General features: G+C 46.2%; 1 protein-coding gene across 6 annotated transcripts in view; it reads right to left on the minus strand.

Moving 5' to 3' along the window:
- Chd9 (chromodomain helicase DNA binding protein 9) overlaps window positions 1-14267 on the minus strand; it is a 243065-nt gene that overhangs the window by 201615 nt on the left and 27183 nt on the right. For 2 of the 6 annotated variants that reach the window (XM_063247108.1, XM_063247104.1), the window contains exon 1: window positions 2520-4259. The exons of the other annotated variants lie outside the window; for them this stretch is intronic. The gene's annotated coding sequence lies outside the window, so the exon portion shown is untranslated. Of the gene's footprint in view, window positions 1-2519; window positions 4260-14267 lie in introns of those variants that run through there. 6 annotated transcript variants of the gene reach the window in all.

The raw sequence follows: 14267 nt of genomic DNA on the forward strand, positions 1-14267 counted from the left end.
CATTCTCGAGCCCTACCCTCTTTCCACATTCCATTCCTTATGCTGTCTTTGCCTAGCCTGCATGTGGTTCTTTTCCTTTTTTTTTTTTTTTTTTTTTTTGGTAGCGGGAAGGATTGAACTCAGGACCTCACATTTGCCAGGCAGACCTTTAAGCCACTGAGCTAAATCTCCAGCCCAGCATGTGGCTTTTTTAGCAAATTTCAGAGTTGGGAGTTCATGCTGCAAACTACAAGGAAAGGCCTCATTCTCTATGCCATTTGTGTATTTTCTTTTTTTCGGTTGGGGATTGGATCCAGGGCCTTCGAACTGAGCTATTCCTCAGCTGTTTTTTATTTTGAGACTAGGTCTCCCTAAGTTACTAGGTTGACAAGGTAGGTTTGAATAGTTGATGCCATTGATATTAACATTGATGATTATGGTTATATATGTTAAACAAGAACAAAGGTTGGGTGTCAAGGTAGATTCTAAAGTGTATACAACACTGGTAACTCTTTACGAAAGGAATACATAATTATACATTAAAAGCAGGTATAACATATTGAAAAGGACCTATATAAACAAAGGGCCTTGAAACTTAACATCATTAGCTTCCTGGTAAATTTATGGTTGCCTAATTTCCTTCCATCTTTCCTCTGTTCCTGTAACTTGCACCTTGGCTACTATCTTGCATCCACTGTGTGGTAGGCAGTAACTTCCTAAATTTATACCCTGACTCAAATTTTATGCTTAGGTTGGAGCTGTAGATAGCTCAGTGGCAGAATGCTTGCCTAGCACACATGAGGCCGTAGATCCAATCTCCAGCACTGGAAAAAAAAAAAGTTTGCTTTATTCTAGTCTGCACATTTTTAAATCCAAGCTATGACAAATACATAGCTTTTCTTAATATAGAAAAATAAAACAATCTATAATCTATGATAATCTAAGGGTCATGTAAATAAATTATACAGGACTACTTGTTTGAAATGGTAGATCATAAAGTAGCCAAAGACTACAAGTTTTCTTTTTTCCCTGGTAAACATACCCACAGGTCGTCTCTTGTAAGATGGGCATATTCAACAAATAATTCTCGTGTGTGTGTGTGTGTGTGTGTGTGTGTGTGTGCGCGCGCGCGCGCACGCGATTTAACTACGTAGAGAAAAATGATAGTTATGTGTCATTATATATAATTAATATATTTGTGTACGACATCTGCTTTAATGCCGTCACCATGTAATGTAGCTGTAGCTGGATTTTATTAAAATCCCCATAATACAGATTGGAGACTGAGGCCTATGATGACTGCAAAGTCACAGAGCTACCAGCTGCTGAGGGAGGTTTTGAAAATGACTCTACATTCAGAGGCCTTTCCAGTTCAAAGAGGACCGTGATCTTAGGCCCCCAGGGCTCTTACAGGCCTAGTCTAAGGAGGAGAGTTAAAATCTGACTCTACACATTCTCTTTTCATTCCCTCTCCCCCTTACTCTTGGAGGCAGAGGACACAAAGAGTGCACAAGCAGCAGCTGCACAAAGAACCCATACACGAGATGAGTCGAGGCCATTTTTGTGGGTAATTTTGGGATGGGAAATCGCTCCTGGTGTGTGGGGAGCAGGGGAGCAGCTTTCCCAGGCCGACTGGCCTGATGAGTCACGGGGTTTATCCCATTATTTGCATAGTTTCTCACCTCTCTCCTTCCCATGGGCAGCAGTAGCATGCAGCCACAATCTGCCCTGCACCTCCTCACCCCTCCCGCAGCCTACTGCGCCCGCCGGGGCTGGCCCGGGGCTGCAGAGCGCGCGGAGGGAGGACAGGAAGCACGCGGCTCCCAGTGGCTGTCCCGATCCCAGCTGACTCAACGCGCCACCCTGCCCCCTCCGCCGCCGCCAGCGCCAGCGCCGCCCGCACACAGCTTGCTGCCCCCTAACTTTCCGTTCCAGCCCCGCCGCTCGGGGTGGGGGCGCCCGTCTGCGGCCGGCCGGGGCTGCCAGGGCGCCGTGCCCGCTGGCCTGGCGGGCCGCTCTCGGGACAATTAGAAGCTGCTGTCGCGGAGAGTTGGAATATAGGTCAAGGTGCTCCCGGCGGAGCGGGGACGATCACCTGACCGCGAGGTGTGTGACTCAGCGGGAAGCGCAGGGCGGGGCGCAGCCGGAATCTCCAGGCTGGCAGGGCGGGAGGAGGAAGAGGTCAAGTTGCCTCCGTCTGGCTGGTTGTCAGCGGAGGAGGAAGAAGCTGCTGGAGACGGAGGCTGGGAGGATGACCTCTGGTGACCTAGCTAAGGTGACATCCAAAGCCGGCTGTCACCCTCGGTGTAGCTGACACCGTGCCCAGCTCAAACTGTCTCTGCGGCTGTGAACACCTAATTAGCCGCCTCCCTGCCGAAGTGAGAAACCAAATTAACAGACCGCGAGGCACTCCACACACGAGCCCCAGCTCCCCGCCCCCCGCGCCCCCAGAAACCAAAGCCACCGGCCCATCGTCCCGACCTGATGAAGGACAATTCGACTGCTATCCCCAATTAATTTTGAATGTGAAAATTACTAACCCATTGTATTTTACGTGTCCGCACGGCAGGAACCTTCTTTCAAGGGGGAGGCAATTGCTGCTGTAGCTGGAACGAATGGCAGCTGCTCCGTCTGAGCCTCACTTCCTCTGGCTTCGGCTGCAGGTTCCTCCCGGCCAAGCAGGGAGTTTCCTCATTCTGGGGGCTCTCGGCCCGGGCCACCCTCACCTCCCACCCCCCAGCTGCTCACCACGTTCTGCGGGTAGTACTTCTGGGACTCCCTAGTTCCATGAGTCAGAGCCAGGCTGGAGACAGACAGCAGGCTTCGTTTATTAAATCAGCCTCCTGCCTTGTATACCACACAGGGAAGCTATAATTACCCGTTTGGCTGGGCTCTGAGAACTGAGCCACAGAGGCTTCACTGGAAGGGATGGTTCCTGATTTCTGCATTTATCTAGTGCACCCCAGTTTGGAAATAAGAATAACAGCCAGGGGTGAAGGGCCTGTTACACAAGTATCAGCTGCTTTTGCATATGTAATGGGATTCACTGGGCCTGGACAGCAATGTGGATTATTACAAAAAACAAAAACCAAAACCACTGTATTCAAGCTGCCAGGAGTTTTTTGTTTTGCTTTGTTTTGAATGCCTCCTGCTTCACTGCCAAAGTCAATACTTGAGGCAGGCACTTAAAGCTGGCTTATAAGAGATAAAGGAAAAGGTAACGAAACATTGTTTTAGATCCTCAGGTCAGGACTGTTTTATCCTTTAGGCATTATAGACACAAAATCTCTCAGCTTTTGGACCAGCCTACAGGAATGTGTACAGGTAGTTGGAGCCAAGATAAAAAACGACAGCACAAAATCAAAAACACAGTCAGTCTGCATAAACTATTCCTTTAGTATCTGTACACCCATTCACTGCGTTCATTCATTTCTGCAAGCATACATTGATTCTGTTCATTCAACAAATATCTGTTGAGCTGTTTTCTTTGTGGCAGGCATGGTTATCTCTACCAGGGGTGTCTAAGTGCTAAATCAATTAAGGATACAGACAGAGCTAAGCAAGCAAATATACCTGGCCTTCTGGGTCAATAATAAGGTATTCAAGAGACAATAAACGGAATTATTTAAGAGGAAAAAAATACACATCTATAATCCTAGCACTCTGGGAGCTGAAGCAAAAGGATCACAAGTTTGAGCCAAACCCAGGTGACTTAGTGACTCAGTTAGACCCTGTCTTGAAATTTAAAAAAAATCAAAGGGAGGGAGGGCTGTAGCTATAGCTCAGTGTGAAGGCCTTGAGTTCAGTCCCTGGTACAGCCAATAAATAAATAGGTGAAAACATAGACCAGGGGATAAGGAATTTGTTGGTAAAGGAGGAATCTGTAAATATCTCCTGACATTTGAGAATAATTTGTACCTTAGGTCTCACTTACAGTGAGAGTTCTCAAATCTACTTGCTGATTGCTGAGAAATTATAACTAATCATAAATTGGAGTTACATTCGACTAAAGCACAATTATAAAAATTTTTAAAGCTTTGCTTATCACCAAAAGGTGGATGCATTTTCAACAGATTTGACAAATGTGCCATTGCATTTGCCCTGGCTCATGTTATAGGGAGTTGAATGTACTTTGTTTAGCAATGTATTGGGTACCTAGAATATAGGGGCACAGGACTTAAGTGTCAGGTAACCGAGGTCAGATCCTGTCTCTACCAATTACTACTTTTGTGATTCTGGGAAAGACACTTAGCTTCAGTTTGCCTTCTAACAAAATGGGGGTGATATGGAACCTTCCTTATAGAGTTTTTGGAATGATTAAATAAGATAATAAAAGCAAAGGTGTTATTTAACATAGCACCTAGCACTTAATAAACACTCAATAAAAGCTATGTATAATTACTATGGCATTATTTCTTTTAATGATGATGGTAACTTAGCTAGACTCTGTCTCAAAATAAAAAATTAAAAGGGCTGGGGACGTAGCTTAGTGGTAGAGTGCTTGCCTACCCTGTATCAGGCACTGTGCTGGTTCCTGGGGAATTAGGGTTATTAAGAAAATGACATAGCTCCAACAGGAAGAGACTTTGCAAGTATTCTGTGCTCATTAAATCTTCATCGTTAACACACAGGGTAATCCCTAATGAACCACTGACCATTGTAAAGGTCAGTGGAAAGCCACTTGACAAAAGAGATTACAATGGAATACCATTTAATGCCTGTTCAGTAGGAAAAAATGAAGTCTGATCATCCCAAGGGCATAGGGTCTTTATACATTCATGTACACTGGTAAATTCCACATTGCTTTCCAGAAGACACAAAGTGTGTAGCTTAACACACAACAAAGCAGTACAAAGCTAGTAACATCTCAAATGTTCTCTGGCAGGAAAATCAACATAGGTGAACTACAACAGAAAGAACTATAATATAATGACAAAAAATATAGCAGGATACTCTTTTTTTTCTTCTTTTGGTTTTTTGAGACAGAATCTTACTTTGTAGCCCAGGTCAGCCTTGAGCTCGCATCCATCCTCCTGTCTCAGCCTCCCAAGTGCTGGGATTACAGGTATGCACCCCCATGTCCAGCATCAAGGCATTATTTTAAGCAAAGAATAACAACAAACCTAACGGTGTGTTTTTTGGGAAAATGTGTATCATAAAAGCAAAGGAACCGTAAAAGCTTGAGATTCAAGATGGGGTGGGAAAGGCCAAGTGATGGAGGAACACAGCGGAGAAAGTGAGAGGGCTCATGACTTTTTAAGCAGAGAAATAAGCACACAGATAAATAACAAAGAGCCAGATGCAGGTTGAACAAGGCTGAACAAAGGACAACAAGTCCTTTGAAGATGGAAGAAGTCACAGGTCAAAGATTATGACTTAGATTCAATAAAAAAGAAAAAGAAAAACCTACTCTTAGGACTGAAGGAGCAGGAAGTGGGTAAAGGACTTCAAAGAGTGGCAAGGTTCCTTCAGGGTTAGGTGAGGTCCACTCAAGAGGTGGAAGTCTTTGGCTCTTCAGTCACAAGCTGTTATGCAGCTTCAGGACTGTCACCTGGAGAGCAATGAGAGATTTCACATGCCTGTGATCCCTGAGCACATGCTTGTGGTCCCTCAGTACATGCCTGTAATCCCTGAGCACATGCCTGTGGCCCCTCAGCACATGCCTGTGGTCCCTAAGCACATGCGTGTGGTCCCTGAACACATGCCTGTAATACCTGAGCACATGCCTGTGGTCCCTCAGTACATGCCCGTAATCCCTGAGCACATGCCTGTGGTCCCTAAGCACATGCGTGTGGTCCCTGAACACATGTCTGTAATCCCTAAGCACATGGTTGTGGTCCCTCAGCACATGCCTGTAATCCCTGAGCACATGCTTGTGGTCCCTCAGCACATGCCTGTAATCCCTGAGCACATGCTTGTGGTCCCTCAGCACATGCCTGTAATCCCTGAGCACATGCCTGTGGTCCCTCAGTACATGCCTGTAATCCCTGAGCACATGCCTGTGGTCCCTCAGTACATGCCCATAATCCCTGAGCACATGCCTGTGGCCCCTCAGCACATGCCTGTGGTCCCTAAGCACATGCATGTGGTCCCTGAACACATGCCTGTAATACCTGAGCACATGCCTGTGGTCCCTCAGCACATGCGTGTGGTCCCTAAGCACATGCGTGTGGTCCCTGAACACATGTCTGTAATCCCTAAGCACATGGTTGTGGTCCCTCAGCACATGTCTGTAATCCCTGAGCACATGTCTGTAACTTGTGAGCACATGCCTATGGTCCTTATAGTGTCCGTAGGGTTACCTGAGTCCATTAATTCAAGATAAGCCAGGGCAATATTGCAACAAATCTTCATTTGGGCTCAGAGGGTAGGGTTGGGTGGCCACTGTGAGGGGTGCAGATATACTTCTAGCCCAGCCTAGGACAGGACACCCATCTCCCTGTGCAATGCTTGGCCCTCAGCGCACTCACTCCCTGATCTTTGCTAGGCCTGCTCTTGCCATCTCCCCTGGGACAGACTTCCAGTTCCTGTGTGTGGTGTTCTCAGACAGGCCTGGCCCTGCCTTACCCCTAGGGGGATGCAGAGTGTGTGCTTGAACCTCCCTTCTGACAGAGTCCACCCTCTTGGCATCTTCTCTCTGGCTCTGTGGGGGGCTCAGAGGGAAGTGCCTTCTGACAGCAAAACTGCCTGCTATCATACCATTTACTGCCCCATGGGCCACAGGTCAAAGCAAGCACTTTTTCCAGCCGGGCACAGGTACACAAGCCTGTAATCCTAGTTACTCAGGAGGCTGAAGCAAGAGAATGGCAGATTCAGGCTGGTTTAGTAATTTCGAGAGGCTCTGCCTCAAAAATAAAATGTTATAAGGGCTGGTGATATAGCTTAATGGTAGAATAACGTATAAGGCCTGGGTTCAATTTCTAGCACCACACACACATACAAAAGCCTCCTCCACGCGGCAGAGGAACATATTGTTAGGCTCAGCTGATAATGACTTGAGGAATATAGAATTCCAAGAAGTCTCCTTGCCTCTCTTTTGTGTTTCTAGTGGTGGGTTAGAGGTCTCAAGGCTCTGGGAGCTGCTTACATGTTCCCACCTTGTACCTCAAAACAACCATCAATACTTAGCATGAGACAGTACTGGAACCAGAGTTGGAAAGATCCAGATAAAGTCAGGCCTGAGGAGTTTCAAGCTATCTCCCTTAGTTTAACTCTCCAAACCTCAGCTTGCTAGCTATTTTACAGTGGGAACACTTATATTGCCTTTGACCAAAAAGAATTAGCGAGGACCACATAGCACAATGGAGAATAAAATGCTCATCAAAAAGAAAGATGCCATACATTTATGCTAAAATATTAGCCCTTCAAAGCCCTTGTCTGATTCCTTCACTACTTTACTCCTAAGGCCAAGGCCACATAGCAAGCACTTGATAAATAGTTCTTGAAAAGTAACAGATTTTATAGGTTAGAATAAACGTAATGATGAAGATGCTGACAATTAGTAAAATATTACAACTTGACTATATGCCAAGTATTGTTTTGTTGTTGTAGGTGTTTTTGTTGAGATAGGGTCTTGTTATGTAGTGAAGCTAGCCTTGAACTCCCTTACGCAGCCCAGGATGGCCTTAAACTCACAGTGATCCCTCTGCCTCAGCATCCCAAATGCTGGGATTACAGGTGGGTGCCACCACGTGCAGCCAAGCATTGTGTTTGGAGGGTTTTATATGGAAATTGCCATGTAAACTTCACAACAAGAAGCAAAGAAGGAGGCTCTATGGTCACTCTTACTCTGAAGAAGAGCTAATGTTTCAGAGAAGTTAGTTTTCTCTCATAGTGAACCTATAAGCTAAAGAGCTTATCACCCAAGGAAGATGAATTAACATTCAGTGAGGCTTAACACCAGAGGCTGGAACACAGGTAGCCCTGGTACCTGAGAGGCAACCATGGGAGTCATTGGATTTTGATTCCATCCTCATTCTTTAAGACTCCAGTACTAAAGTGCAGATCAAGCTACATTCTAAGCAGGGAGTAATCTGGTTTACCTGTGTTTTCTAGGTATGGACAGCAGGGTTGTTTGGCAGGAATGGGATTCCTACAGGTTGCTTGGAAAGGTAGATGAGGGTTACACAGAGTAGACATAGGGCTTCTGAGGAAGGGAGCTGAGAAGGTCTCCAATGTGACTGATTCACTGAGAATAAGCATAGGGTCTCTGAAGGAGATTCCCAAGTCACCTCCCTGGGATGGCTATCACAGAGCAGCACAAGGACCCCAAAGGTAAAAAGCTATATAATCAGAGGGATGGCAGAATGGAGGCATCATTAAAGGGAGCCTTTGAACTGGGCATGGTGGTACATACCTATAATCCCAGGATTCAGAAGGCTAAGGCAGGAGAATTGCTTCGAGTTCAAGGCCAGCCTGGGCTCTGAGTTCAAGGCCAGCCTGAACTGCATAATGAAACCGTCTCAAAAAAGCTAAAATAATAATAATAATAATAATAATAATAACAATAAAAGGGGCCTTCATTTATGTCTCTTTTTTTTTTTTTTTGGTAAGAATACATTCTCCACAGCAGCAAAAACAACAACAAAAAGAATGCACTCCAGCAGTACTTATGCAGTTAAAAATACATTTAAATAAATGAACATGATGGAGTAGGGGTGGAGGAAGGTTGAGAAAAGGTCATGGGTTGGACTCTCCAAAGCCACACAGCTTCCAAGAGTACAGCCTGCGCCAGGCTGCAGCTCTCCAGGGCTTGGCTGATTTACTGGAGATGAACGGCAGCCCCTGGCCTTCCCAGGGCATGACAGCCAATGAGCCTGATCCACAGCTGGGGGGAAGTATTTGCCTTTGCAGTTGGCAGCATCTCCCTGCCTCCAAGCCTTCCTCATGAGAGAATCATTATGCAGTTTGGTCACATGCCCTATGCATTTTAATGAATGAGTCAGGGGACAGGCTCAGTTTGAAAGAGGAATCGCAGCTCTTGCCTGGGTGAAGGGCTCTCAAGGGACGCTCCCGCAGCTTAGATACTGCAGAAGAAGAATCGAAGGAAGCTCTTTTCCACTTGGAAAAAGAAAGAAAGGTCTGAATTAGGTAGGCCAGATGGAGGGAAGGAAGGGAGGAGGAAGAAGGAAGGAGGAAGAGAAGAGGGTGGGAAGATGGGGGTACAGAGGAACACAGTCCTTGAGCAGATGCTGCCTGGCAGGCACTCCCTTGCTCCTTTACTAAACATTTAGCACTTTGGAAGTGCCAGCATCGTGCTAGTCAGGGGAGGTAGAAGAATGAGACAGAGTCCTTGTCTGAAAGGAGTTGGCCGTACTAGAACGAACAAACTGGAGTCTTAAAACGGGAGGTGCAATTGACAAAACGATTGGGTGTTCACCCTCCCTGGGAGCACACCCACCGACATCCCTGGCTGATGGTCAAGCACTGCTCACTTGCCAGATGTGGAGGCAACCGGGCCAGTTAGTACCTCATCGAATCCTCCTGACAGTCCCAAGAGGCAGATCGTGTTGCTGTCACATTTTTTACAGATGAGGAGACTGAATCTGAGAAAGCAGTTTGCCCAAGGTCACCTAGGGATTTGAACTCAGGTCTGTCTGACTCCAGAGCTCTTGGCAGCTTCATTCTATGCTGTCAGCCAAACATTGGCCGGGGAATGCTAGGGAAGGCCTTTCCCTTCCCAGGCTTCCTTCCAAGAACACTCTGAACCCCCCGGAGGAAGGGGTTGGTGTGAATCCAGCTGCAGTCTGCGCCAACCAGCCTGGGAGCAGATCTAAAATCTACTGAGTGGAGCTGTGTGCAAGACCCAGAGCCCAAGGGCAGCAGGGGGAAAGGAAGGAAGCTCAGCCCACCTCGGTCACTTGGGGCAGTGCGCCTGTTCCCAGCCTCCACACCACAAGGCAACAGATGCTCAGCGAATGGGTGTGTGGGAGTGTGACTTAGCTTTGCATGGCGGGTGGGCAGACAGTGTCACCGAATTACTCAACAGAGCCACCTCAGCTTTGAACTTTGAGCCAGGCTCTGCTGGAACAGAGCATGGGGGTTGGGGTAGGGTGGCACTCACTGCTGCAAAAAGGATGTTTGCCATCCCCCTACCCCCCAAGTGGAGAACATGGCCTGGGAAGCAGCCAAGAAACTGGAAAGCCACTGCACACCCACATTCTCATGAATTTGTACAGCTGGGGAGAAAGAGCGGTATACAAGCTCGGCAGGACTCTGGGGCCCAGGGCTTCGTGCCGGGGAGAAAAGCAAGCCCACCTGCCAAGAACTTGGACGGCGCACAAACACAGTCAGCCTTTCTTGAGCCAGGGCTGTTGTCCTTATGATCCCATCGAACTTTCACTGCCTCCTTGAGAGGTACCCTTAATGTTCCCACTTCAGTGCTGATGGGCAGGGATTAATAACTCGCTGTGGTCACTTGTCCCTGCTTTGGCTTCCTCCATGAAGAAGGATTTTGGCTACACAACTTTTTGTCTTAACTCTCGGGGTTTATGGCAACAAACTGACTTTTCTGATTGGAGAGTTTGGGGAGGCTCTCTAGAAGGATCTCTTAGCTCCTCTCTTTTCCCCAGCCTCAATCAGGAAGCTAATTCTGTTCTCAGTACGCTACATCCTCCATGCTAGCTTCAGTGGTAATTAAGGTGGCTTGTTGGCTGTCTGCCATTTCTTTGTCTTTGTCCTTCATGTGTTTTGAACCTGACACAGGAGAGGGGTGCTATATTGTTTTTGTTTTTGTTTTGGAAGACCCTTTGGACATCTCCACCACATTTAGGAAAATATTGTGAGCTCCTGGCAAACCACCTCCATCTGACCAGGGAATTCTGCTCCCCTCTATGTCCTGGCAAAGATACTCTTGGCTCTAGGGCCAAGTTCCCTTGAGAGAAGTCAGCCCCGCCTACCCCTCTTTTTTTTGTTGTTTTGATTGGCACTTTTTTCTGGGACAGGGAAAACCGAGTCTTGTATCCAGCTGCTTGTTGAAAAGGGAATCAGTTATGAGAGGGTGTTCCTGGGGGGACAGTGTCCTGCCTATGTAGCAGTTCTTTCCCTTGCCACCTGCCAGGACATCAACAATGGGTCCTTGACATGCCCGACTGCTACCAGTCCAGACTGTTTACTCAGGGACAAACCCTGGAGACTGATCCAAACCCCATGTCAGGCCTTGATTAACCCATACTCTGAATATTCCAGTTTTCATTCACAGTGGCTCTGCCGGTGAATTCTGAACCAGTTACAGTTTTGGGTGACTGTAGGCAAAGCCATACCACCCTGCTGTGCAACAGCTTTGTTCTTTGATTTCTTCATCTGTAAAATGGAAAAGTAACACTTATACTTCTGTCTGCCTCATAGAAGTATTACAAAGCTCAGTAAGATCAAACATGGAATGTGTTTGAAAAGGAATAAAAAGTGCTACATGAGATAGGTGAAGGGAATTATCATTTTATGAACTTCAATAATATATGGAAAACTTACTAAGTATTTACAGCAAACATCTTCAGTTTTGCCCCCTTTTTTCCTGCTTTTTTTGAGACAAAGTCTATTTAGTCCATACTGGCTTTGAACTTGCTATGTCGCTGGCCTCACACTCACAATCATTTTGCCTCAATCTCCCAAGTGCTGGGTTTATCACCACAAAGGGATATGAAGCGGGATGTATGTCATCACATCCCGCTTCACTTTCCTTTTGTTCATTTTCTGCTGCTATAAAAAGAACACAAAACTGGGAATGAGAGTACATACCTATGATCCCAAACACTGGAAAGGCTGAGGCAGGAGGGTTGCTGCAAGTATGAGGCCGGTCGAGACTACATAGTGAGTTTAAGACCAGCCCAAACTATATAGTGAGACTTTGTTTCAAAAAAACAAAAAAACAAAAAAACAAAAAAAAAAAAAAAGAGAAAAATTACAAACTGTATAACTTATAAATAGTAGAAGTTTATTTGGCTCTTGGTTCTGGGGGCAGGGCACCAACAACTGGTGAGGGCATCTATGTTCCACCACAACACAGCTGAAGGGCAGGAGAGCAAAAGTGAGACAGAATGGAAAACCAAAATGAATTCATCACTTTACAAGAAAACCACTCCCAGTATAGTTAACCCACTCCCTTGAAAATGGCACACAACACCTAACCACTTCCTAAGGGCCCTACCTTTCAAAAACATTACAATGGCATTTAGATTTCAATACTTAGGGGCTGTGGGCAGGACAAATCAGTGGTAGATTGCTTGTCTAGTATACACAAAGCCCAGGTTAGGTCCCCAGCACCTCAGTACATTTTTTTTAACCTAAATTTTGGAAAGCACCTTCAAACCATATCATTGTGTCTGAACCTTCTTCAATCCCCTCTGATGAACCACCCCTCCCTCATCCTGTCAGTTCACATAGATACAGCTGCAGCAATGAAAGTAAACTTAATGCATCTCATTTTCTTCGGCCACAGTGATTAGTTCAGGGAAGTCATGTGACCCAAGCAGGGTCAAAGACACTTTTGTTCGAGGTCATAGGAGAAAGACTTCTGCACTGGAATGACACCTGAAAGGATACAAGGGCTAGAACTAATGCTGTCATCTTGTTATCACCTTAACCCAAAACTAAAGTTAAAAGAGAAAAGGTAAGTCCAGTGTGATGGCACACACCTGTGATCACAGCACTTTGAGAGTCTGAGGTAGGAGGATCACAAATTCAAACCCAGCCTGCACAACTCAGTGACTCAGCAAAAACCTGTCTCAAAAAGTAGAAAAGGCCTGGGTTCAATCTCCACTCCCCCATCAAAAAAAAAAAAAGGACAAAGAAATAAACCATGGAAGGTATTTCATGGTGCTGGGGATTTAATCTAGGATCTCATGCATGCAAAGCAAGTGCTCTACCACTGGGCTATCATGATGTTTTCATCTTTCAGTAAGCCCCAAGTTCCCTTTTTGTGCAAAGACATCTTAGGTTGAATCTTCCGTCACTTGTACCCGAAAGAATTCTAATGGAGCCAGGTATGATGGTGGATACCTGTTAGAAGGCTGAGGCAGGAAGAACAGAAATTCAATTCCAGCCTAGGCAGCTTTGCAAGTACCTTTCTCAAAGTTTAAAGGGAAGGGGAAGGGCTGGGCATGTAGCTCAATTGTAGAGCACCCCTGGGTCTGGTCCCTAGTACTGCAAAATCAATTAATCAGTCCAACAGACACAGCATTATCAGAATCTCATATAATAATCCTAGCAACTTAGAGATGAGTATTGCAACCCCCACTTTCCAGATTCCAAATGTAAACTAAGGTACAGGGCAGCAATATCATATAAATAGTGGAGGCAGTATTTGAATCCAGTTTCCTGGTTTCTATCTATTGGACAAGGATTTAGGACTAGAACTAAGTTTCCTCTGCATAGTTCAATTCCACATTTCAGTCATAGTAGCATTTCTGATGGGAGGGGAGCCCTGGTTCCTCTGCAGCCAGTGCCCAAAGCAGGACACAAGTCCCTTGCATTCTTTGTCTTGTGCATCTTCTCTGGAAGAACAGCATCAACAGGAGAAAAATTTCAGTCAATTCCTATGGGACTTACGCTCCCTTCCCCCACCAGAGGGTGCAAAGCCCTTTGATACACATCTCATCAGCACCTCACACGGATCTCCCCAACTTTAAAGATAACAAAACTGAGGTGCAGACAGACCAAGTCATTTCTGCAATGTGGAATCGAGAGTTGAAACTGGGGCTTCCTACTTCTGCATTCTAAGGTTAGTGTCGGGCAGGAGGCAACAGCGAGAGGCAAGTTCACCAGCAGAGGTAGTGGGGCAGCAAGCCTGTCCTATCCTTCCAAGTCCTGCCTGGAGGCAGCCTGGCCTGTGTATAATTGTGTGGCACAGACCCCAGCAGGGCCCCAGGGAGTCATTGAGCGCACAGTGGAAAGCTCCCAGCCACTGATTTCACGTGCTTCTTGGTAGTTAAGAAAACACTGAGTCTAGCCCAGCAGGCTCTGGACCCTTTCATGGGTATCTTGAGAACTGTTGCCTGAACATCTGGGTCTGATAAAGGGAGACCCACGTGGGCTTCCCCACCCCCTCTGCCATAAGTGTTTCCGCACGTACCCTTGAAGCTCAGTGCGTGTGGTTGTTCTTTTTCTTTTCTTTCCTCCCAAACATATGGATTCCCAGCTCTTATTTCAAACTCAAATGCTCCTCTGCTATAAACTCCCCAAAGCTCTCAATTTCCTTTTTCCATTGCTCATTCTTTCCTAAAGTGCATGAAAAAGCCTCGCTTAGCTCTGTTCCAATTTCCTTGTTTATGAAAGAAGGGCAAGGAGAACAG

This window comes from Cavia porcellus, unplaced genomic scaffold (assembly GCF_034190915.1).
Source record: "Cavia porcellus strain 051 isolate PalLab524CR breed Dunkin Hartley unplaced genomic scaffold, mCavPor4.1 scaffold_4, whole genome shotgun sequence".
Taxonomy (NCBI): Eukaryota; Metazoa; Chordata; class Mammalia; order Rodentia; family Caviidae; genus Cavia; species Cavia porcellus.